Source organism: Leuresthes tenuis, unplaced genomic scaffold, assembly GCF_036924035.1.
Source record: "Leuresthes tenuis unplaced genomic scaffold, fLeuTen1.0.hap1 SCAF_1, whole genome shotgun sequence".
NCBI classification, from domain to species: Eukaryota; Metazoa; Chordata; class Actinopteri; order Atheriniformes; family Atherinopsidae; genus Leuresthes; species Leuresthes tenuis.
The window spans coordinates 5,719,141-5,745,902 of record NW_027325355.1 but is presented as its reverse complement, the minus strand read 5'-3'; the positions used below and the strand labels follow the sequence as shown (position 1 = coordinate 5,745,902).

General features: G+C 41.6%; 2 protein-coding genes, 2 non-coding genes and 2 pseudogenes across 4 annotated transcripts in view; 2 read left to right on the top strand and 4 right to left on the bottom strand.

Annotated features, from left to right (window-relative positions):
* LOC140290739 (NLR family CARD domain-containing protein 3-like) overlaps nucleotides 1–9,103 on the top strand; it is a 49,162-nt gene extending 40,059 nt beyond the window's left edge. Inside the window, exon 14 of the mRNA XM_072379480.1 lies at nucleotides 8,630–9,103. The gene's annotated coding sequence lies outside the window, so the exon portion shown is untranslated. The remainder of the gene's footprint in view (nucleotides 1–8,629) is intronic.
* Nucleotides 1–26,762, bottom strand: part of LOC140295535 (NLR family CARD domain-containing protein 3-like) — a 173,162-nt gene that overhangs the window by 88,621 nt on the left and 57,779 nt on the right. The gene's annotated exons all lie outside the window — the stretch shown is intronic.
* Nucleotides 1,685–1,793, bottom strand: LOC140294719 (5S ribosomal RNA; annotated as a pseudogene).
* On the bottom strand, nucleotides 4,118–4,236 carry LOC140278142 (5S ribosomal RNA). The gene has a single exon (XR_011909179.1). It is a non-coding gene; the product is annotated as a 5S ribosomal RNA (ribosomal RNA).
* Nucleotides 11,266–11,384, bottom strand: LOC140296057 (5S ribosomal RNA; annotated as a pseudogene).
* On the top strand, nucleotides 23,169–23,287 carry LOC140309548 (5S ribosomal RNA). The gene has a single exon (XR_011916388.1). It is a non-coding gene; the product is annotated as a 5S ribosomal RNA (ribosomal RNA).

The following is a 26,762-nucleotide window of genomic DNA, read 5'->3' as shown; positions in this document are numbered from 1 at the left end:
TCTGCAGCACCCTCAAGGTTTTTTAAGATTTCTGACACATCTGAAAACATGATGTTGAAATGGAGTATTGTTTTAATTTCTATCAGTTTAGTATTTGACTGTGTTTATAGATTCAAGAGTTTTATTTGTCACATACATAATCATACATAGTACAATGTGCAGTGAAATTTTCTTTTTACCTGCTACCAAGAATTAAGGATAAGAATTTAAATATAAATATGTCGAATAAAAAAAAAACCTTGGCACAATAAGTCCACACAAAATAAGAAAATAAGAAAAATGCTTCAGTAAAAAAGTGTTGAGTGTAGGGTATTAAAATATAAGTGTAAAAATGTACAATATTAACAATATTATTGACGTTAGCATTAAGGTTTTTTATATTCTTCACTAAAGGGAAAACAGGACAGGGAGGAAAAGGCTGAGCCAAACCAAGCTCATCTTTGGGCCAAGCAGCAAGAAGAGGAGCAGTGATAGAGGGAGAGCAAGTACTATAAAAGGAAGAGACTATGCCAGACCTGTGTACGTTTTAAAAGTCAGATGTATAATGCACGATAATTGAAGTATCGTATAAGATTATAATAGAAATGTGTTCAAAAGCTGGTTTTCCTTAACAAGAGGAAAAAGATTCGACACTATCATCAACATGATAGTGTAATAGGGCTTGGGTATCTATTTTAAATACTGAAGGAAATTTGAAGCATTTGTATATATTATCCCTCTGTCCCAGGACAGTTGATTCCTTTTTATTCCTAATCCATGACTTGATGAAATTCATTCTCCAGTTTTACATTGTAACTCATTTGCAAATCATTTAGGATGAGGCTGATGTTCTCTGATAACAAACAAAACAAATAAACCTAAAAGTCATTCTGATGTTGTTTTTGTTCCTTTAGAACTCTGAAAATGGCCAGATTTAAATAATGGAATTAAATAAATTTTCAGGGGAGCCCCTGAACCCGACTAGAAGTTCTGACTCATGACCTCAGTATTTTTTGGGCCTCTGCATCTAAAACCTCACTCAGGCAAAAGAATCAAAGTGTCATCAGCAACATTTACTAACACTTCCACCAGTAAAAGTATTTATTCTGCAGAGCAGCTCTCAGTGTTTGCTGTTAGATATAAAGTTGCCTGTTTGACAGTTTAAAGTGGCTGCACGTGCACTTTTTCTATCTGGCCTCAGCAAATCTCTGTAATTTATTCATTTGTGTTTGGAAAACATTAGAAACTTTATTTCTGAGCCCACATCAGTGGGTTCTGGTTGTTAACACATAGATGAGGAGACAGTTCAGTGTGTGAGGATAAAAGCAGAGGAGAACCTGGGACATCTGAGCAGATCTGGGATCAGCACCTTGGATATCAGCAGGGATTCTTAGGAAGGAAGGAAATGGGATGAATCTGCAGACTGCAGGAAGATCTGTTAACAGTCTGCAGACTAATGTGAGACAATAATATCTGTGTGTGTTTGGTATCCAGAAGAATTCAGACAGATGAAGTCACTGTGAGCTGAGCAGTGCTGGAAGATGATATGACAGAGTGACCTAAATGAGGTTTATGTGTGCGCTCATTTCCAGTCTTTGACAAAGATTGAAAAGTGAATTTATTTGAGTGATTTCCTTCCTGATGTGAAGTATGTCATGAAGCTGTCCGTGTTGAGTGAGCAGCAGCGCCTCCTGCAGGTGTAAAAAGCTTACAGCACCTGGTATTCCCAGGCGGTCTCCCATCCAAGTACTAACCAGGCCCGACCCTGCTTAGCTTCCGAGATCGGGCGTGTTCAGGGTGGTATGGCCGTAAGCGAGAGAATCAGTGACAAATCAGCTTTATATAGATGCTGAAACAACATCTATCACTGTGTTCTGACTTCTAAAATATAATGTAACTGTTTAAAAATGAGCAATTTGTGATGATTTCATCTAACTAAGCAGCCTCGGTCTCTCTGTGTGACGCTGAACACAAAACTACACACAGGGAACAGAAGAGGTCGACAGACACTAAGTTATCTGAGAGTCTCACTTTCAGCTGCAGAGAACCAACACGAGAGAGAAGAACATGTGCACGATCAGCATCAGCCTCTCAAGCCAATTAGGTGAAAAACTAAAAGAAACATATGGTTCAAGCAGCTATATAATAGATATTTGTTACGGTGACTTTTGCTTACGGCCACACCACCCTGAACATCCCGATCTCGAAAGCTAAGCAGGGGGCCTGGTTAGTATTTGGATGGGAGACCGGCTGGGAATAACAGGTGCTGTAAGCTTTTTCTCTTCTCTCTACAACCTGCAGGGGGCGCTGAAACACTTCACATCCACAATCAAATCAATTCACCAGAAAGCTTCTTTTTTTAAACAAATTCTCTAGAAACTGGAAGTGATCATTGCTGGATCATCACTGGAATCACACAGTCTTAAAGTGGTGCTTCTTCTTCTTATGTTTCTATGCAGCTGAACACTCACATCATGATGATGACTGACGTGTGTAGAAATCCTGCTCTTCAGCACATTTCATTTCTCATCCAACGATGTTTAAAGTTCCCATTTTTCAGCTTTGATGCTGCTTCCACATCTCTTATTGTCTGTAATGCAGCTTCAGCTGTTATTTGATGTCTTTTGTTGAAACATGTGATCACCTCATGACACATCAGGAAGTTGATCAGCTTCAGCTGCTGCTGATTTGTTGGCAGACGCCTCAGTTTCTCTTTGGCTCTCAGTTTGTTGTTTCCTGGATTTCCTGGATCTGTTGACATGTCCCAGGTACTTGTTGTGTTTGATCCTCATACATTTAACTTTGTCCTTAGAAAGGATGAGTTCCAAAAAGGGAAACAGGGACTGCTTTTGCATTTGACACAGCCTATATCATGCCAATGTTCATTTGGGGCTGCAGTTTTTGCTTTAGTTTCAGACTTGTTATTAGACTGGAATGTTGAGGAGTTTCTGTGACAGATAGGCTCCACTCCCCCTGAAACCATGAATTAAAGAAAGTGGAAGGATGGAAAGTTTTGGGGACATTTATTCATTCATTCCACTTCAGCATTTCTGTTTCAGGGAAGATTCCAACTTTAATGACATTTTTTTTTTAAATCAGATTTAATGTGAAGTTATCCTGAAGAAAATGAATATGACCACTTACAAAACAATAATGGACTTTTAAATCAGTTTTTCAAAGAGGTAAGTTATGGTTGAAATTTCTTATGGCTTTGATTTAGATTCAATTTGATGGTCAGTTCACCCCCAGACGATGCAACTTACCCCCTGACCCGGATCAGCTTAGCCCTAACCTGGGGCAAAGAGGAAGCCTTTAGCTTATAATTCACTTAAAAAAGCTGATTATGAACTTCTTTCAATTTGATTAGTGTTGATTTTGAGTCAGGTGACAGTGGTGTAGATCCTTTACAAGCACTGATGCCACACTGAGAAATATTCAACTCCCAGTAAAAGTTCTGAATCTAAAACCTCACTCAGGCAAAAGAATCAAAGTGTCATCAGCAACATTTACTAACACTTCCACCAGTAAAAGTATTTATTCTGCAGAGCAGCTCTCAGTGTTTGCTGTTAGATATAAAGTTGCCTGTTTGACAGTTTAAAGTGGCTGCACGTGCACTTTTTCTATCTGGCCTCAGTAAATCTCTGTAATTTATTCATTTGTGTTTGTAAAACAATGGAAACTTTATTTCTGAGCCCACATCAGTGGGTTCTGGTTGTTAACACATAGATGAGGAGACAGTTCAGTGTGTGAGGATAAAAGCAGAGGAGAACCTGGGACATCTGAGCAGATCTGGGATCAGCACCTTGGATATCAGCAGGGATTCTTAGGAAGGAAGGAAATGGGATGAATCTGCAGACTGCAGGAAGATCTGTTAACAGTCTGCAGACTAATGTGAGACAATAATATCTGTGTGTGTTTGGTATCCAGAAGAATTGAGACAGATGAAGTCACTGTGAGCTGAGCAGTGCTGGAAGATGATATGACAGAGTGACCTAAATGAGGTTTGTGTGTGCGCTCATTTCCAGTCTTTGACAAAGATTGAAAAGTGAATTTATTTGAGTGATTTCCTTCCTGATGTGAAGTATGTCACGAAGCTGTCCGTGTTGAGTGAGCAGCAGCGCCTCCTGCAGGTGTAAAAAGCTTACAGCACCTGGTATTCCCAGGCGGTCTCCCATCCAAGTACTAACCAGGCCCGACCCTGCTTAGCTTCCTAGATCGGACGAGATCGGGCGTGTTCAGGGTGGTATGGCCGTAAGCGAGAGAATCAGTGACAAATCAGCTTTATATAGATGCTGAAACAACATCTATCACTGTGTTCTGACTTCTAAAATATAATGTAACTGTTTAAAAATGAGCAATTTGTGATGATTTCATCTAACTAAGCAGCCTCGGTCTCTCTGTGTGACGCTGAACACAAAACTACACACAGGGAACAGAAGAGGTCGACAGACACTAAGTTATCTGAGAGTCTCACTTTCAGCTGCATAGAACCAACACGAGAGAGAAGAACATGTGCAGGATCAGCATCAGCCTCTCAAGCCAATTAGGTGAAAAACTAAAAGAAACATATGGTTCAAGCAGCTATATAATAGATATTTGTTACGGTGACTTTTGCTTACGGCCACACCACCCTGAACACGCCTGATCTCGAAAGCTAAGCAGGGGGCCTGGTTAGTATTTGGATGGGAGACCGGCTGGAAATAACAGGTGCTGTAAGCTTTTTCTCTTCTCTCTACAACCTGCAGGGGGCGCTGAAACACTTCACATCCACAATCAAATCAATTCACCAGAAAGCTTCTTTTTTTAAACAAATTCTCTAGAAACTGGAAGTGATCAATGCTGGATCATCACTGGAATCACACAGTCTTAAAGTGGAGCTTCTTCTTCTTATGTTTCTATGCAGCTGAACACTCACATCATGATGATGACTGACGTGTGTAGAAATCCTGCTCTTCAGCACATTTAATTTCTCATCCAACGAGGTTTAAAGTTCCCATTTTTCAGCTTTGATGCTGCTTCCACATCTCTTATTGTCTGTAATGCAGCTTCAGCTGTTATTTGATGTCTTTTGTTGAAACATGTGATCACCTCATGACACATCAGGAAGTTGATCAGCTTCAGCTGCTGCTGATTTGTTGGCAGACGCCTCAGTTTCTCTTTGGCTCTCAGTTTGCTGTTTCCTGGATTTCCTGGATCTGTTGACATGTCCCAGGTACTTGTTGTGTTTGATCCTCATACATTTAACTTTGTCCTTAGAAAGGATGAGTTCCAAAAAGGGAAACAGGGACTGCTTTTGCATTTGACACAGCCTATATCATGCCAATGTTCATTTGGGGCTGCAGTTTTTGCTTTAGTTTCAGACTTGTTATTAGACTGGAATGTTGAGGAGTTTCTGTGACAGATAGGCTCCAGTCCCCCTGAAACCATGAATTAAAGAAAGTGGAAGGATGGAAAGTTTTGGGGACATTTATTCATTCATTCCACTTCAGCATTTCTGTTTCAGGGAAGATTCCAACTTTAATGACATTTTTTTTTTAAATCAGATTTAATGTGAAGTTATCCTGAAGAAAATGAATATGACCACTTACAAAACAATAATGGACTTTTAAATCAGTTTTTCAAAGAGGTAAGTTATGGTTGAAATTTCTTATGGCTTTGATTTAGATTCAATTTGATGGTCAGTTCACCCCCAGATGGTGCAACTTAACCCCTGACCCGGATCAGCTTAACCCTAACCTGGGGCAAACAGGAAGCCTTTAGCTTATAATTCACTTAAAAAAGCTGATTATGAACTTCTTTCAATTTGATTAGTGTTGATTTTGAGTCAGGTGGCAGTGGTGTAGATCCTTTACAAGCACTGATGCCACACTGAGAAATATTCAACTCCCAGTAAAAGTTCTGCATCTAAAACCTCACTCAGGCAAAAGAATCAAAGTGTCATCAGCAACATTTACTAACACTTCCACCAGTAAAAGTATTTATTCTGCAGAGCAGCTCTCAGTGTTTGCTGTTAGATATAAAGTTGCCTGTTTGACAGTTTAAAGTGGCTGCACGTGCACTTTTTCTAGCTGGCCTCAGTAAATCTCTGTAATTTATTCATTTGTGTTTGGAAAACAATGGAAACTTTATTTCTGAGCCCACATCAGTGGGTTCTGGTTGTTAACACATAGATGAGGAGACAGTTCAGTGTGTGAGGATAAAAGCAGAGGAGAACCTGGGACATCTGAGCAGATCTGGGATCAGCACCTTGGATATCAGCAGGGTTTCTTAGGAAGGAAGGAAATGGGATGAATCTGCAGACTGTGCAGCTCAGGCTTTCTGAGAGACCACACTGAAAATGCTCAGATTGTAAATGTTCTCTCAGAGAAACAGACCTGAACAATGTTCATCTCCTAAAGCTGCTGCTGATTCTTCACACTGACTCCATATTTATGAAACCTGGTGGTGGAAAATCTACCCGGTAACATGATGGAAACATTGTTTGATTTTACCGCAGAAAGACCAGTTTATTTTTACAGGTGAAGCAGAGATTCTTTGATCTTTGGGTAAACTTGAGAAAGTTCTGCTGTTCAGCATCTTATTGGCAGCTTTAAATACTTCTGACTGTGTCTCTGTGGGCTCCTCTCAGGAACTGCACCAACTCCTGAAGCTGTGGACAGGTTGGAGTATACCTCCCCAGCACCTGTATGCAGGAGTTCCTCCTGAAATGACCACGCCTGTAGCCTCAGCCTGCAGGACCTGCTGAAACTGCCTCTGAAGAGCCAAAGCTAGCAGACATTCAGAGAAAAGCTCCAAGCGTCTGTTAGAAGTACAGACTTTGGCTTTGGAATGATCTGATGTGAATGTGAGAAACTGAGCGTCTTTAAGTTGAACATTTCAAAGTTGTAGCAGTTAGTCTGTTCCTCTGTTTCATGCTGCTCATTGAAGGCTGTGGAGCAGTGAGCCATGTTAAGGCTTTACCTCATTAACTGGAAGTGTGTGAGGTTGGTAACAGTTCAGGAGAACTGAGAACAAACATTTCAATCTGAAGTTTTATTTACAAATGTTAAAGTTTGGTTAATAAAGACGATTGAACATGAAGTGTTTGGTGCACTTTTCCATCCAGCAGTGTGTGAACGTTGGTGAACTCGTCCAGTTCTGCTGTGGCTGCATCAGCTGCTGTGGTGCGGCTGCATAGATGTGGAGTGCATCCATGAAGGGAACATCGGGGTCAGGTGACCTGGCCATGTTCTCGCTCAGGTGTCCTTCAAGCTGCACTTGGGCTCCTTCAACTCGGTCCGTTTCACCTCCGAGGTCATCAGAGCCGTGTGGTCCATCCCAGTCAGTCCCACAGTCTGCCTCCACCTGAACACAAATAAAACACCATCACAGCTTTAAGCTTATTCAAGATTTTGCAGGTTTTCTTGAGACTTAAACAAAAGCTTTGGCATCTTCAGATGTTTCACTGAAACATTTTCAGTCCCCTCACCGCCGTTGTTAACTCACCATTAACCGCAACCAGGGTTTCAAAAAAATTATGGTTGTGCCAAGCAAACTTAGAAAATCGGTTCTGCGCAAAAGCACAAAGTAACAGTTCTCTACTGGTAGCAGAAATTGTTAGAACCCCGGCATGGTGAACTGCAGAGCAATGTGTTCCCTCGATGCAGATCTTTAAATAATGAATGAAGACGGATGGAAGAGTATAAATGTAGCTTAAGTGTGTTCTTCATCTGATTCATGACATCCAACCATCTTCACACTGTCTCATCACTCATTGATCAAAGTGAACAGATGATAGATCAATAACTGCAGCTGGATTGTGTTTGTTCTCTCCATCAGATTCCTGTCAACTCACAATCGACACAAACACAGTGAACAGAAAACTGGAACTGTCTGACAACAACAGGAAGGTGACACGTGTGGAGGAGGTTCAGTCATATCCTGATCATCCAGACAGGTTTTATTACAAGTGTCCTCAGCTTCTGTGGAGAAATGTTCTGACTGGTCGCTGTTACTGGGAGGTCGAGTGGAGAGGAGGAGTTTATATAGCAGTGAGTTACAGAGGAATCAGCAGGAGAGGAGGCAGAGATAACTGTGCGTTTGGAAGGAATGATCAATCCTGGAGACTGAGGTGCTCTGTTGGAGGTTACTCTGTCTGGCACAATGAGAGAGAAACATATTCTTCCTCCTCCTCCTCCATCTCCTCCTCCTCCTCCTCCTCCTCTGTCTCTAACAGAGCAGCAGTGTATGTGGACCGTCCTGCTGGCACTCTGTCCTTCTACAGAGTCTCCTCTGACACATTGATCCACCTCCACACCTTCAACACCACATTCACTGAAGAACCTCTGCATCCTGGATTTGGGTTCTGGTCCAGGCCACCTGGTTCCTCAGTGTCTCTGTGTTGAGTTTAAAGAGTTTCCTCCTGTCAGAGAATCACTGCTGAACAGATAGTTCAGTCTGTACATGTCTGTCTGTTTCACTCAGAAACACCTTTTCAGATTCATGGATTCAGTCAGTTTCTGTTTGATACTCTTCTAAATGATTCCTTGGAAACTTCTTCTTCTTCCAGTCCTTTAAAGATGGAAGCTGCCATTCTTCCAGGATGTTGTTTTTCTGTGTGTTTCCAGTCAAAGCTTCACACTGAATATCAGTATGTTGTGTTTCTCTGAAGCTCACTTCAACTGAGACCATTCAGTTGATGTCAGCTGCAGTTAGTTTGCTGCACATGTGACAAACTGTGATATCAGAGAGGAATCACTGAGCTGCAATCAGCCAAGATGAATTTCCAACCTGCTGACAGATCTTCACTGATTCTGCTCCAATGAGCAGAAGTTCGGTGAGCAGCCAGGGTTCATCCTGATGTTTCTCCACATTCACTTCCTGTGAGATGATGAAAGGACAACTGGACTGGAACTAGATTCTGATGGCAGAAAGTTGCTAAATGTTGTTGTTGAACACTCACAAAGAGGACTGAAATGATCCTTTATACACAATATTTGGACTTTAACAGTTGAAAATATTTAAGATAAAATCAATTAAATAAAAAATTCTAACATTTTATCACCACAATAATAATTGATGTAAAATGAAGTCAAACATGTTGATATTTGAGGTGAAAACCTTCAGAATTTTATGCTTTATTTTTTGCTCTTTTGATATTATTGATGTTTTTATTACTTTATCTTGTACTGGAGAATCATCTAAATAATGGACAGAAACTTTTGAAAGATGATGCGCATGTATGGAGGGACACAACTCTCGGTGAATCAAATATTTTGATCGTCAGAACAAGAATTGTGTATCAAAAGCAAAATAAATGGGTCAAAAACTGACTTTAACTGTTACATGTACATGTATGTTCCTCATTGAGAAGCTGGTGTGATCTTTTTATGTCTGTTTAGGGGCTGTATTTTCAATATTCTGCACCCACTTCTCTCAGGACAAGTTTGATTTACACAAGAAATGTGTGTTTTAGTGTGTTGTGCATTCATTATTTTCAGTTTGATGGGAAGGTCAGAAAATGTCCAGAAATTCAACAAATCCCATTCTGCGCTCAGATCTGTGCAGTTTGAGAGCAGAAGCTTGTTAATGAGGCAGTTCCTTCAGAACAAATCACATATTGTTTTAATCTCAACACTCACACCTGATATATTTGTGAATATATTAATATTTCCATCACGTTGTGAAGCAGCTTCAGCAGTATTTGTTCAGTTTTTCTACGTGTTCTAATCCACATTTCTTATTGACAACATCTGGATTCAGACATCAAAGTTCAGGATCAGGTACGACATCCTTTTCTGGTGGGGTGAGGTCCCCATCTTCTAAGTTCTTCACCCTCTGGTCCTGAAAGTCCGTTTCTGTAGAGTCATTATATTTTTATCTGACACATACAGATGTACAGTTTGGAGGCTCAGCAGTTCACCTCCATCTTAAGGTGAAGGGACACTCTTTTGAGGACAGTAACGTCCACATTCTGGACAAAGAAAACAGATGGTTTGGACTGAGGTGTGTCAGTGTGACCGTACGGACCTGCCAAGTGTGAATAGTCTCTAAGCTGCTGATCAGCCGACAGTCACCAACTAGTTAAAGCTGAAGACATCTTTCAGATGAGAAGTGAAATATCCAGAAAGTCCAGTTGCTCATTATTACAGTTATAAGAACTAAAGTATTCAGTCGTGATGCTATTTATCTTTTCACTGCCAGAGGGCGACAAATTCCCATCAATAAAGACTCCACTTCCTCACAGTTAAAGGAGATTTTATTGACATTAAAGACTGAACACGTTTCAACAATCAATAATTACCCAAGGTCGGGTCGCCTAGGCAACAGATCCAGGAGTGAAGACTCCAAAGAGTCTGCTTTGAATTTCTCATGTCTGTGCATTATTAACTGCTCGCTGCTATAGAATATTAAACATGAAGCCATTTTAAAAGATACAGCACAGTCCACAACAGAGTACAAAAATACAACAGATTGCTGTATGTGTGTATTGAACATCATGTGTGATTAGAATGAAAACCTGTTCATCTGCACCTGTATTTGATCCGTTACAGCTTTAACGTTTCACAGAAATATTCCTTCTCTGTTCATGATGTCACATGTGTCTGCGTGCTGTCTGTGTTCCTGAGAGGAAGTCACACACCACAGAAACCAAGAGAAACAGCTTTAACACTCTGCTATATACTATATCCAAGTAGTGTTTATAAAAGAAGTAAAGTAATATTAAGGAACAACTTGTGCTTGTAAATGTATGATCTCGGTCATTCTGGGGACTAAACTATATGGGGTCCATCATTTAATCTATTAAAATAGTTCTTCAAACCACCTTCTGTGTATGAGCAGCAAACTTTAAAGACACAGCAAGTGTCTATATATGCTATGATGACTTTGAATTGATTGTTTCTCAACCTCTTTTTAGTTGATGAAAGTAGACTTTAAATATAATATGAGACTTTATGCAGTAACTTCAGTACAAGACATGTTGACCGATCTGTTTGAGGAAAGTTACTTAATATCACTAAAGTTTCCTGAACTTATCAGGAAAAGCTCAGTTTTCTTGGTATTATTTCGATGGAATACTTTTTATAAATGTTTTAACTTCTCAGAATTCAGACAGATGAAGTCTGTGAGCTGAGCACTGCTGGAAACTGTTAGAACAGACTGACTTATATGAGATGCCATGATTTGTGTGTGCTCTCATTCACAGTCTTTGGAGAAAAATGGGAAAGTTGTTGAGATAATTTCAAACTTAATATGAAGTTCAATGGGACAGCAGCTTCCTCTTTGGTTTTTGAAGAGAAGCAAAAGAGCTTTCAGCACCTGTTGTTCCCAGGCAGTCTCCCATCTAAATAATGACCAGGCCCAATCCTGGTTAGCTTCTGAGATCAGATGAGGTCAGGTGTGTTCAGGGCAGTACGGCCATAAGCGAGAGAAGTGATCGTAAACAAGGTTTTTATAGATGCAGAAACAATTTATCTTATTGAATTAAGCTTCCTCTGTCTCTCTGTGTGACGCTGAACACAAAACTACACACAGGGAACAGAAGAGGTTGACAGACACTAAGTTATCTGAGAGTCTCACTTTCAGCTGCAGAGAACGTTTTAAAATAGAGGAAACATGGTTCCAGCACCTATATAATCCATATTTGTCACAGTGACTGTTGCTTACAGCCACACCTCCCTGAACACACCTGATCTTGGAAGCCAAGCAGGGTCCAGCCTGGTCCTCTGGGCAGTCAGAACCACCCGGAGCTGAACCCGCTCAACACTGTGGAGATGACAGTGGACTTTCAGAGGAAACCCCTCACTCTTCCCTTCTCACCATCCTCAACAATACAGAGAATTGAGAAGGTGGGAGAATAAAATTTTCCAGTAGAATTGAGACAGATGAAGTCTGTGAGCTGAGCACTGCTGGAAACTGTTAGAACAGACTGACTTAAGAGGTGCCACGAATACAGCAGCTGGTATTCCCAGGCGGTCTCTACGGTGGCCCTGAAGTGTCAAAGAATACAAAAGCAACACAACAAGCCACAACTCAATTGGGCAGTTTTCAGGTTTTAATGGATAAAGAGAGGGAAATTAGGAAAAGTTTGAGAAGGAAGTGAGACACTGATGCTGGATGTTTATTAACTGTGCTGTTATCACTGTTTTATCAGTGAGATGAGTATTAGTTTCTCAACTTTACACAGCAAATTACCATCATGTGTAAGCTAAAAGTCCTTTCCCCTTTGTATTTTACCAGATGATGTTTTGTCCATTTTGTGGAATAAATCTTCAGCCTGTCCTGTCACATTGTGGCTCATGCTGCAGAAATCTTCAAGAGGAAGGTATATTTTGATCATCTTCTTAAAGATTATGGATTTCTTCATTGTACTGTGAATTATTATTGAGAATACCTCAAAACAAATAAACTCAAAACATATAGCTTATGTTAAATGCAACAGATGAAGAATAATACATTCAGAAAAACAGAGTGGCACCCTCAAAATAAAATGTCAAATTCCACTACTTAAGGCGGCATTTTTCAAGGTTTCCAACTCTGCTGCGTTTTAGTCACTGGGATGAACACTAAATGTATGAGAATCTAAGTGAATCATTAACAATATTCAGTTTCTTACTTTGTTAATCAATAATTGTTTAAAACTTGACACCAAAGAGTATAAATGCAGTGGATCTACTTTTTCTCATGTGGTGTTTTCATATATTCATCCATCAGGTCCTGAAGCAGCCGTGGTGGATGAACTTATCCACAAGTATTTCACTGAGGACCCTGCCTCTGAAATCATGCTGGACTTACTGGCAGCCAAGCACAACATTTCAGTGAGTGTCAGCACTTTCAAAAGAAGACAAAATGCAGACCTGACCGAGAGGAAGAACTACGCTCCAGTTGCTGCTGTGCAGGCAGCTTTTTCTGAGGAACCTCAGGGATCAGGCAGCTTTTAGGTTACAGAGCGATGTGGCAGCCTCTGAAACAAAAGTACTCTTTTACAGTCAGAAGATGTGATGTGATGAACAGAAGAAGAGAACCTGACACATCTGGAATAGAGTATTGTTCAGTGTGACATGTTGGTGGGAACGACAAACTGAAACCTTTTGGGATTGCCTGAAGTGGCCGTATCGATGGCTTCTCAACAAAAATGATGTGGCTCACATGTGGAAAGTCCAACAATGATCCTGGTGTCGGTGCTCAAAATGACATTGAGTGTGTCGCTGAGCTTTGAGTTTTTCCAATGCGCCGCCGCACAGACTGTGGCAGAAAATGGACTGATGGCAGCACTTCATCGTTCCTTAAGATCAGCGCACAGAGATGCATTTGCAGGAGCCAGAAGTCACATGTATGGCACTTCAGCATCTGAGCAGTGAACTGAAGGCTGGAGGTCCTGCTTTGGCAAACAAAGGTTTTTATCTCGTATTCATTCTTCACTGATTATCTACTTCACATCACACTTTTGGATTTACTGTAGATGACTGTGCTGATGAAGGCAATGCTCGCTTTTACTTGGTGTTTTTTTTATGTTGAATCAATTCAGTTCCTGCTTAAGATTTTAAATGTCTTCTACATAATAAACTACTTAAAACACAACAGGCCACAATTCAGCTGTATTTTACAGGAGGAAGGTGATATATTTCCTTAGAATAAAATGTGTGTTTGCATACTCACACACAGTTTTGGACGGATCTGTTTGGTGACTTGAGGGAGAAGCATCTGTTCAAAAGCAGCTACGAACACACAAGGCTGCTGCGGTACAGCCGTCTGGGAGCGCGACAGAAAGAACTGGACGAACACAAGCACCACTGGAACACTCACGTTATCCGTGCTGTTCGGCAGTCTAACTGAACATCTGGATGAGCAGAGGTGATGTATCATTTGTCTCGCAGGTGAACACTGCAAACCATGTTAAAGCAAAAACAACAGGACGACCTTTTATTACATCTACATGAAGCATTCACAGGAAAATCATGGTTACATGAGTTTAACCTGAGGTTGGACCGAGGCTGTAAAAGCTCAGAAAACAGTATATGTACCAGAGAGCTTTTTTTATTATAAAAAAAAGAAAAGAAAATAGTTTCTTCCTTGAAGCTGTCACTTTAAAATCAATCATTATGTCTGAGAATTTCCACTCATGCTTCAGTCAGCATCACTTTAGTTCTAATTTTTATTTGATGGTGTATTTGAGCTTTTATCATGTCGTCTTGTGGTGTCTCTGCATACGAGTCTTGTTGACTAAATCTGGCCAATCACTGGCAGGGAACGCCAACAACATTTAAACTTTGAGAGAAAACAAAGTAAATCTGGTTGTTTTTCTGTATTTTCTTCCCAGATTCAATGGGATGAACTGTGGATTCTCAGCATCTTCACAGACCCTGAGCAGCACCACCAGTTACTGTTGGGGACGATGACCTGCATCCCTTTGAAGAACCACAGAGACAAAGTGCTCTGACACCATCTCTTCAGTGGCAGTCTGCTGTAGAGAACTACATCACTCTGAACAACATGGCTGAACTTTATCTTCATTTCACATTTAGACAAATAAACTGGGATGGCAAAACATTTTATTCTTATGCATTACCCTCCGGCACAGAGGAACACCGGCACCTTGTAGATTTTAAAAAGAGAAGACAGAACAGAGGTTTAAACAGGAGTTTAAAGCTGAGTGTTTAACATCTCCAACCTGAACAAAACCTTTTTCTTTTGGGACATTTCAGGTGTTCATAGTTCAGTGTGTTTAAAAGCATCCAAAGCGGGAATTCTTCATTCCAAAGTTCATGTTGGCTTTAAAGCTGTTGTAGTTATCGGAGACAGGCGGCTTTAATGTGTTGGCACATGTATTTGCCATGGGGTAGTTTGAACTGGTGAGGAGCTGAAGGGACGCTCCAGGATCCGTGCCAGCAGGAGGTTTGCCTGCTACACCTGTGGCAAGCATGAAGATCTCCTCCAGGGTCACTGAAGTGTCTCTTTCTAAAAGCAGAAAGCATTTGGACTAATTTACTGAAAATGTCAATCTAAAACAAGACTTGGGATGATATTTTATGTTGATAAAGATTAAACTGACTAACCTTCGCAGTCAGAAGGCAGTCTGCCCACAAACTTCTTGTTTTCCTCTTGTTACTTCAGGCAGGACTAAGCTGGGGTTGGAATAAGTTTTCTGTGTCTGTGGCAGATAACTTTTCACTTGAGTGACAGAACAGGGGTCAGGACTGTAGGATACTGCTGCAGTGCTGTGACAAACTGCAAGCTGCCAAGTCCATCTTTGAAGCTATAATGCAATAATACAGAGGATTTTAACTAACAGGCAGTCACATGTTTTACTCTTTCTGGGCAAGAGCAATAAAATAAACTACCTTTCAACTGCTGTGTAGTTCTTATCAATTAAATACCACCGAAGGGAATCATTGATAACTGAATGCTTTTCCTCCATTGACCCAACACGTTTAAAACACCCTGCAGTCTGCAGCATGGTGCTGCTGTGTACGATCAGGTCCTGCAGGCTCTCCAATGACGAAGCATTCTCAATCTAAAAATGGGACCTCTGCAATTCTAAATAGAAATGGTATCAGAAAGCTGTCATGACACAAAGTTTGAAGTGGACCAAATTGCTGGCTTTCCCAACCTTTCACCTTTGCCAAAGTGGAACATTTTCAGAGGTGTTTTATTCTTTTGGAAGTGTGATTGCCTCTGCTTCTCTTTCAAACTCCCAAAGTTGTGTAATGACTCCACTGCACATCTTACTGTGCTTCCTGATTCACAGTGTAATCAGATTTCATTAAGAGAGTCAGTGGATCAATGATAATCTTGTTGTTCAGAGGTCATGTATTCAGATGAATGTGTAGTTATACTGTGAAGTCCAATTTAAAATGTCTTTTAAACACTGCCTTCAGTTGTCTTATCAGGACTCAATAATCTGATGTCCTTGCCACATGAACTGATTCAAGGCTGAATCCACAAGAAGGGCAAAACAATATCCTATGTAATACAACAAATAAAGTATTATTAAGCAGTTGGCCAGAACAGTTAACCTTTAAAAGAGATGTGTATTTAATGGGCTAAAGCTGTTAAAGATGAACTAGCATCAGTGTTTCACTTACTTCTCACATTTCTCCCAATTCTATAGGTGCTGGAACCACATGTTTCCTCTATTTTACCACAGAATTGGCTTAAAAGGCTGATGTGGATCCATGTTTCCATGGAGCATGGAGGTGCTGGGGTGACGTATGCACGTCCAGCCTCACCTGCACACGTGACCAATCATGTCACTGATAGACCCCTATTTTGGGGATATTCGTTTGAGATTTCCATTTATGGAAGGTTCTGTGAGTTCTTTTTTCCCATATATGGTAATAACCGGGGCAACAGTGACGGTGTCTACTGGTCATGTGATCATATTTCGAACGTAGAAATCATATAAATAGGGCCAGTAGGACTACTGAAAGTTTAATCCTACACGTTCCCTCGAGGAGCCGTGAAGGGTTGCCTCTCTATCAGACTCCTTCCAGGGTCTCTGCAGTGGGCTTTGCCCCTCCTGCAGTGATACAGGTGGTAGTTATGGAGTCTGATAGACTGTCCTGGCCTGGAGCGTGCTGGGTGGGACATCGGCCGGCTCTTCGGTCCAGGACCGACGCCGAAGCCTCCCTGGGCGGCTTCCGTCGGTCCTGGATCGAGGCGGCTGGCCGGTGTCTCGCTCCTCTCCTCTGGGTGAAGTGGCCGGTAGGATGCCCTGACAGATGGGGAAGACATTAAGCCACCACCTGGAGTCCAGAGCTTACAGCTTTGGGACTCCATTTTTTTAATCTTACAACAGCCCTGAGGCTCGGGGTGCATTAACTTTGAGCAGGTGTTCCTCCTGGGCTCCACAAAAATCTCTACAGTACAGCAACTTACATCACTGATGTTATGTCCAATGTTCATACAAGCAGACAAACCTGTGCTTTTGTGGGCATCTGTTGCGTCCCTTTGAATGCCTTTGAACTCATCTGTTAACCAACTGACTTTGTGTCAAGTGAGACCGACTCTGCTTCAAAATTCTTTAAGAACATATCAACACTTTCCTTTAACATATTTTTATCAATTCACACTTGGATTTAGGCAATAACATCACCTGGTCAGAGTCACAAAACAAAGGTAGTATAGCCTAAAACGCATGTTTAAATAACTCCCCCGCACGGACGCCATTTTGTTGGTTGCCATGGTTACACGTAAACAAACAAGTTCACTTCAAACATTGTCCCTTTCCGGTTGGTTTTAGAAAATAGCTTCACTTGGTTAAATGATTAGTTAAACGAAAAAACTATTATTAGAAAACAAGCGTGGTTAAGGATAAAAAAAGAACATAAACATAATAAATAATAAATAGTTATGTCATGGCCAGCATTTTTCTTTTCACGTGCAGTTATTCTAACAACCACTAGATGTCGCACATTTTTTAACCTCAGTATGGGCTGCCTATGTGTCTCTGCCTGCCATGAACACCCCATGGACACATTATGTGAAGAGGCAAAGTATCTTCAAAGCGACGCTTGTGTTTCTGAATGAAAGAGGCAGGTATGTGCAGAGTGAACTTTCTGCTCAACAGTGAGTGTTTCTCAGACAGAAAGACACTTTCTATAAAGATACAGAGGAATGAATTGAGCAGAGTGCAGGATGCAGAGGTTCTTCAGTGAATGTGGTGCTGAAGGTGTGGAGGTGGATCAGTGTGTCAGAGGAGTTTATCTTCATGGGATCAGGCAGGAGGAGAAGACCTTGTCATCAGTGAGTTAAACTGCAGTTTAACTCTGCTGTGAACAGCCTGAACAACACTGCTGCAGCTGTAGTTTGTTCAGTGAGTTAAGGGCTCGTAGCTGTGAACCAGTTGATGATTTTAGCTCAGAAAGGCAGTTCATACAGGTCAGTGGATCCACTGCTGGGAAACACTGCCAGACCTGTTAGGCCCAAGTGCATTGTGGGAATGTTTGGCAGCGATGTCTGTCCATGAGATCTACATGAAATCACGTCTGTCTTAGTGTGGAATTCTAACCTGAGCGACCTTAAGACTCCCCGGGTGGAGTTCCTGGGGTTTAGGGCGGACATGTTGTTCTGACTGAGTGACGCAGAGCTGGATGCCGTCTTTGCAGAAATCCAACTAAGTCCCCCAAACACAGGACACAGAATGATGAAATCATTCCTTCATGCCAGGGGACTGCTGCTGCAAAGTGAGTCTGATATAAAGTGGATCCTTATGTGAAAGTCCTCTGTAAGCTGCATCAGTGCAGTCTCTCTGCTTTGTGTCAAAGAAGCTGTGAATGAACCTTCTTCAGATTTAGATCTGATGCATTAGATCTTCTTTTTCTTTGTCCTTCACGCTGGAATAGATGCTTCAGCCGTTTAACTGTTCATCTGTCTGCTGCAACAAACAATGGAGCATCTCCAGTGCTGGAGAGCTTCCTTGGTGCCATCAACACGTCTGGTTTGCCATCACCTGTGCGCTCTGACAGGCTGCTGAGAATACTGAGGTCGCCCATTTCATGGTGGAACAGCGAGGAGAGAACCCAGACTCACACGTTACTGGAAGGAGTTTCCATATCCAACGGTGAGGTTTCCATAGCGATGAGAAAAGCTCTGCAGGAGAGCACATAACGAGTGTTATTATTCCCCAACGTTCATCCTGCTGTTCCTCTGCAGGACTCTCACTGGCCTCATTCACAAACTCTCCTTTTTCCTCCATTACTGACAGAAAACACTGAACAAAGCATGAATGACATCTGTCATCTGCTTCAGAGCCTGTTGTTTTTTCATATTTCCTAAATGTAAAGTATATTTGAGGGGGAAAGACCTTCAGACATGTTTTCCTTCTTCTTATTTCTTGTGTTGGAACTGTTTGTATTTGCAGCAGCATCAAACACTTTCAGACTTAGTTTTTCAGGCGAGTGCTCCACCAAGACCAGATTAGGCTGGACACACATTTCTAAAGCCATCACTGAACTTATGAGCATCAGTTTCCTCATTGTAGAGTCATAACATCCAGCAGCTAGAAGTTCTAATTCAGAGCACAAACATCTTCTCTTCCTGCTTGGAATGTTTCTCTGAATCATGTCTCTTGTTCTTCCAGGATAGAACGCTGATGGACAGATGTTTCCATTCCAGTCCTTGACCCATTCCATACTCTGTTTCTCAGCCTGGAGAGAGAAGGGCTTTTGACCCCTGATGAGGAGTCATCTCTTTGCTCTCCACTGGGCTTTTCTGCCTCAGCTGCAGAGGCAACTTGCCTTCTTCATGGATGCTTGGAAGCATCACGGCCTGAGAGCAGCAGGCAGCCAGTCTCCCCACCAGCTTTGGACATCATTCAGACACCTTCAGGATCCTGATCAGGTGTGTTAAAACAGCTGAGTGCATCATATCAGGAGCCACTATTTAAATGATACATTTAAAAGGCCTAAAATGATTTGGCTAGATTACAGAACTTAATATTTATACTGAGGAGAACTGATTTCATAGCTTCAGTTTAAAACTGCAACTGAAAATGTTTCAGTGAAACATCTGAAGATGCCAAAGCTTTTGTTTAAGTCTCCAGAAAACCTACAAAATATTGAATAAGCTTAAAACTCTGGTGTTTTATTTGTGTTCAGGTGGAGGCAGACTGTGGGACTGACTGGGATGGACCACACGGCTCTGATGACCTCGGAGGTGAAACGGACCGAGTTGAAGGAGCCCAAGTGCAGCTTGAAGGACACCTGAGCGAGAACATGGCCAGGTCACCTGACCCCGATGTTCCCTTCATGGATGCACTCCACATCTATGCAGCCGCACCACAGCAGCTGATGCAGCCACAGCAGAACTGGACGAGTTCACCAACGTTCACACACTGCTGGATGGAAAAGTGCACCAAACACTTCATGTTCAATCGTCTTTATTCACCAAACTTTAACATTTGTACATAAAACTTCAGACTGAAATGTTTGTTCTCAGTTCTCCTGAACTGTTACCAACCTCACACACTTCCAGTTAATGAGGTAAAGCCTTAACATGGCTCACTGCTCCACAGCCTTCAATGAGCAGCATGAAACAGAGGAACAGACTAACTGCTACAACTTTGAAATGTTCAACTTAAAGACGCTCAGTTTCTCACATTATTCACATCAGATCATTCCAAAGCCAAAGTCTGTACTTCTAACAGACGCTTGGAGCTTTTCTCTGAATGTCTGCTAGCTTTGGCTCTTCAGAGGCAGTTTCAGCAGGTCCTGCAGGCTGAGGCTACAGGCGTGGTCATTTCAGGAGGAACTCCTGCATACAGGTGCTGGGGAGGTATACTCCAACCTGTCCACAGCTTCAGGAGGTGGTGCAGTTCCTGAGAGGAGCCCACAGAGACACAGTCAGAAGTATTTAAAGCTGCCAATAAGATGCTGAACATCAGAACTTTCTCAAGTTTACCCAAAGATCAAAGAATCTCTGCTTCACCTGTAAAAAGAAACTGGTCTTTCTGCGGTAAAATAAAACAATGTTTCCATCATGTTACCGGGTAGATTTTCCACCACCAGGTTTCAGAAATATGGAGTCAGTGTGAAGAATCAGCAGCAGCTTTAGGAGATGTACATTGTTCAGGTCTGTTTCTCTGAGAGAACATTTACAATCTGAGCATTTTCAGTGTGGTCTCTCAGAAATTGCACGTCTCCTCCAGGCTGCTGTGCTCATCCTCACTATCTGGCATCGGCCTCATGATCCTTTTCAGGATGATCTGAGAAGTAAAAACAGCCTCAGAGGCTGTAAACTGAAAGGGTTTATTAACAGAACAGAGCAGCACTTTTATAAAAGCACAGGCAGAAAAAGCAGGGGGAGAGAGGAGGAAACAAGCAGCAAAGTGCTGCTTTAAGTTAAATTAAGCTGTCGATAAAGCAGCATTCAAAAGCTACAGCACAAAAATGTCTGTGACAGTCTGTAGGAAACACGTGTCGCTGCATTATCTGACAGAGCAGCAAACAAGTTACTGACTGGAGAAACAATCCACAGCTGTGACAGAGAGCAGCAACAGAAGCTCTACAGGGGTTGTAGGCTGTACTTCTATCACATCGGATGTACTGTAGATTTCTCGGGACGATCCATCTGAGTTCGTCAGCTGAGGAGAGTTGGACCCACGAGGGATGTTCCTGACCAACAATTTGCCCGTCGATTAGTCTAAAACTTCAATTTAGACAAAATAAAAATATGTCTCAAGATTTAGTCGAGGCCTCAGGACAGAGATGCAGGGTCGAGTTCAAAGTCAAGACTGTTTATTCATATAAACAACAGGTTGATGATCTGCTCACAGAGCAAAGAAAGGGGCTGTGAAACTCCTGAGCACTCTCCTCAATAACTATGGAGGAGGAGAGTGCAGCTGTGAAAGTGATCAAACCAAAAGCCTCTCCACTCCAGGAGGAAAACAAAGAGCTATTAAAGATAAGAAACTCGCACGCTCTCCTAACGAGGCGGACTTAAACAAAAGAAGCTCTCTCAAAAACAGAGGCACTATGAAACCTCAAACAGGCAACTTTATATCTAACAGCACACACTGAGAGCTGCTCTGCAGAATAAATACTTTTACTGGTGGAAGTGTTAGTAAATGTTGCTGATGACACTTTGATTCTTTTACCTGAGTGAGGTTTTAGATGCAGAACTTTTACTGGGAGTTGAATATTTCTCAGTGTGGCATCAGTGCTTGTAAAGGATCTACACCACTGTCACCTTTTATAAGTGAATTATAAGCTAAAGGCTTCCTGTTTGCCCCAGGTTAGGGTTAAGCTGATCCGGGTCAGGGGTTAAGTTGCACCGTCTGGGGGTGAACTGACCATCAAACTGAATCTAAATCAAAGCCATAAGAAATTTCAACCATAACTTACCTCTTTGAAAAACTGATTTAAAAGTCCATTATTGTTTTGTAAGTGGTCATATTCATTTTCTTCAGGATAACTTCACATTAAATCTGATAAACAAAAAAAATGTCATTAAAGTTGGAATCTTCCCTGAAACAGAAATGCTGAAGTGGAATGAATGAATAAATGTCCCCAAAACTTTCCATCCTTCCACTTTCTTTAATTCATGGTTTCAGGGGGACTGGAGCCTATCTGTCACAGAAACTCCTCAACATTCCAGTCTAATAACAAGTCTGAAACTAAAGCAAAAACTGCAGCCCCAAATGAACATTGGCATGATATAGGCTGTGTCAAATGCAAAAGCAGTCCCTGTTTCCCTTTTTGGAACTCATCCTTTCTAAGGACAAAGTTAAATGTATGAGGATCAAACACAACAAGTACCTGGGACATGTCAACAGATCCAGGAAATCCAGGAACCAGCAAACTGAGAGCCAAAGAGAAACTGAGGCGTCTGCCAACAAATCAGCAGCAGCTGAAGCTGATCAACTTCCTGATGTGTCATGAGGTGATCACATGTTTCAACAAAAGACATCAAATAACAGCTGAAGCTGCATTACAGACAATAAGAGATGTGGAAGCAGCATCAAAGCTGAAAAATGGGAACTTTAAACCTTGTTGGATGTGAAATTAAATGTGCTGAAGAGCAGGATTTCTACACACGTCAGTCATCATCATGATGTGAGTGTTCAGCTGCATAGAAACATAAGAAGAAGAAGCTCCACTTTAAGACTGTGTGATTCCAGTGATGATCCAGCATTGATCACTTCCAGTTTCTGGAGAATTTGTTTAAAAAAAGAAGCTTTCTGGTGAATTGATTTGATTGTGGATGTGAAGTGTGTCAGCGCCCCCTGCAGGTTGTAGAGAGAAGAGAAAAAGCTTACAGCACCTGGTATTCCCAGCCGGTCTCCCATCCAAATACTAACCAGGCCCCCTGCTTAGCTTTCGAGATCGGGATGTTCAGGGTGGTGTGGCCGTAAGCAAAAGTCACTGTAACAAATATCTATTATATAGCTGCTTGAACCATATGTTTCTTTTAGTTTTTCACCTAATTGGCTTGAGGGGCTGATGCTGATCCTGCACATGTTCTTCTCTCTCGTGTTGGTTCTCTGCAGCTGAAAGTGAGACTCTCAGATAACTTAGTGTCTGTCGACCTCTTCTGTTCCCTGTGTGTAGTTTTGTGTTCAGCGTCACACAGAGAGAGCGAGGCTGCTTAGTTAGATGAAATCATCACAAATTGCTCATTTTTAAACAGTTACATTATATTTTAGAAGTCAGAACACAGTGATAGATGTTGTTTCAGCATCTATATAAAGCTGATTTGTCACTGATTCTCTCGCTTACGGCCATACCACCCTGAACACGCCCGATCTCGTCCGATCTCGGAAGCTAAGCAGGGTCGGGCCTGGTTAGTACTTGGATGGGAGACCGCCTGGGAATACCAGGTGCTGTAAGCTTTTTACACCTGCAGGAGGCGCTGCTGCTCACTCAACACGGACAGCTTCTTGACATACTTCACATCAGGAAGGAAATCACTCAAATAAATTCACTTTTCAATCTTTGTCAAACACTGGAAATGAGCGCACACATAAACCTCATTTAGGTCACTCTGTCATATCATCTTCCAGCACTGCTCAGCTCACAGTGACTTCATCTGTCTGAATTCTTCTGGATACCAAACACACACAAATATTATTGTCTCACATTAGTCTGCAGACTGTTAACAGATCTTCCTGCAGTCTGCAGATTCATCCCATTTCCTTCCTTCCTAAGAATCCCTGCTGATATCCAAGGTGCTGATCCCAGATCTGCTCAGATGTCCCAGGTTCTCCTCTGCTTTTATCCTCACACACTGAACTGTCTCCTCATCTATGTGTTAACAACCAGAACCCACTGATGTGGGCTCAGAAATAAAGTTTCCAATGTTTTCCAAACACAAATGAATAAATTACAGAGATTTGCTGAGGCCAGATAGAAAAAGTGCACGTGCAGCCACTTTAAACTGTCAAACAGGCAACTTTATATCTAACAGCAAACACTGAGAGCTGCTCTGCAGAATAAATACTTTTACTGGTGGAAGTGTTAGTAAATGTTGCTGATGACACTTTGATTCTTTTGCCTGAGTGAGGTTTTAGATGCAGAACTTTTACTGGGAGTTGAATATTTCTCAGTGTGGCATCAGTGCTTGTAAAGGATCTACACCACTGCCACCTGACTCAAAATCAACACTAATCAAATTGAAAGAAGTTCATAATCAGCTTTTTTAAGTGAATTATAAGCTAAAGGCTTCCTGTTTGCCCCAGGTTAGGGTTAAGCTGATCCGGGTCAGGGGGTAAGTTGCACCGTCTGGAGGTGAACTGACCATCAAATTGAATCTAAATCAAAGCCATAAGAAATTTCAACCATAACTTACCTCTTTGAAAAACTGATTTAAAAGTCCATTATTGTTTTGTAAGTGGTCATATTAATTTTCTTCAGGATAACTTAACATTAAATCTGATAATAAAAAAAAAAATGTCATTAAAGTTGGAATCTTCCCTGAAACAGAAATGCTGAAGTGGAATGAATGAATAAATGTCCCCAAAACTTTCCATCCTTCCACTTTCTTTAATTCATGGTTTCAGGGGGAGTGGAGCCTATCTGTCACAGAAACTCCTCAACATTCCAGTCTAATAACAAGTCTGAAACTAAAGCAAAAACTGCAGCCCCAAATGAACATTGGCATGATATAGGCTGTGTCAAATGCAAAAGCAGTCCCTGTTTCCCTTTTTGGAACTCATCCTTTCTAAGGACAAAGTTAAATGTATGAGGATCAAACACAACAAGTACCTGGGACATGTCAACAGATCCAGGAAATCCAGGAACCAGCAAACTGAGAGCCAAAGAGAAACTGAGGCGTCTGCCAACAAATCAGCAGCAGCTGAAGCTGATCAACTTCCTGATGTGTCATGAGGTGATCACATGTTTCAACTAAAGACATCAGATAGACATAGCTTTAACAGCTGCAGACCAATATCAATACTTTCACAGTTTGTTCAGAAACTAGATAGTTTTATTGAAAACAACAGCTTATTGAATGAGAGTCAATATGGGTTTGGGTCAAATAGGTCTACAGCTGCAGCAATAATGAAGGTGACAGAAGAAATCCCAACTGCAACGGACAGAAAGAAGTTTACCATAGGGGTATTCATTGAGCTGAAGAAAGCTTTTCACACTATTGATCATTCAATATAACTTTCAGAGTTAAATAGCTTTGGTGTGAGAGGAGTTGCTTTAAAGGGGAACTCCTGTATTTTAAAACCTGGACCTTATTTCTGGCATGAAATACGTTTCATCTACTCACAGAACAGTTTGGCGAAAGTCGGCGTCCTTCGGGAGCTATTTAGAAAACTCGCAATCAGCGTATATCCATATAACGGAGTTAATGGGACGATGCAGCCTCTAAATAAGACATTATCTGTCTTAATTTCACCAATACTTTAAGAAAAATGAATGAACAAACGTGTACTATAGCTCTGTTAGCTCATAGGTGCTGTTATGTAGCTACTTGCGGCTATAGGAGAGCTAACGGAGGGATTTCTACACAGGCCCTCTACTGGGACAACGAATTTAACCAATTTAAAACAAATGTGTATCTCAGCTGCAGGAGTCAAACTTTGGAATTCTCAACATAATGATTTAAAAGGTTTTTCAGATGTTTCCCTGTTCAAAAAATGTATGAGGAGAAAACAATTGGACATTAAACAAGACATTAGACAGTGGAAGGAGCTGCACCCATCTGTCCCAGACAGCCCTGATGGGAGCAGGCTGGTCAGATCTTTCTCTGGTATCTCTGTTGTCAAATCTGAGGACTCTTGATATCATTTGAAAGGTCTGAAGTGACATTGTTGCTCGAAAATATTTCTGCCTGTCGATGCGTCCCAGAGACGATCAGTGGCCTCATTGCAGGATCTGTGCACTCCAGCAAAAAGAAGAAGCATCCAGGTGTTCCTCATCAGTGTCTTTCCACATGTTGCCATGGACTTTTGTTCCTTCAAGGTTTGACTCTTTTTAATGGCATAAATAGCTCAAAACATGTGTTGATGTCACTGATTCTGGTCACAGCAAACCCTGTGATTCCAGGAGTCATTTTGATGACATCTGCAGCAGCTGCCCTGCCATCATGTACATCACGAGGTACTGAGCTCCAACACATCTTACCATTTTTGGACTTGAGTCTTTCAGCAGGAGCAGCTTCAGCACCGGTGACCTCCTCATCAGATGAGTGTCTTCTGGATGATATTCCACTTTGTCTTCCTCCTCAGAAACCTGCTCATCCATATCTCCATGCTGCTCTGTGTCCTCTCCCTCATTTTCACCAGAAATATGATGCAGAACTTCTCTCACTGAGAATCTTCTTTTCATTTTGGCATGCTGCACATTGGAGATGTGCACTCTGCAGGTCACCAACTCCACACTGAACTGAGCTCACATGTGTGGACATGCCCGTCTTTGCTTGTTCTGTTTCTGTGCAGGTAAACTGGATAACAAGGCAAAATGAGAATCCCCTAAAGCTCACATGATGAGGAGAGGAGCTGGCTGTCAGTGTGTTGGCTGACAGTGCCCTGATGATGTCAGCTGTGGCTCTAATTATTGCTTTATAATCTTATTTTTGTAACTGGGTCGAAACCGAACCTAACAACACAGAAGCCATAATTTCAGCCTGAGCTTTTTACAATTTAGTTTTATTTTGGTTCCTGACAATAGATAAATCAACTCCAGTTAACTGTAAATATGAAAAACTGTGGTATTCATGTCTCATCCCATCATCACCATTACAGCACCGCTGCTGGAGCTGATACAGACACACAGGAGACTTTTAACATTTTATCAGTATCAGTTTTACACAGACAGCTGGATCCTTGGCTTCTAGTTCTACAGTGAGGAACCTTG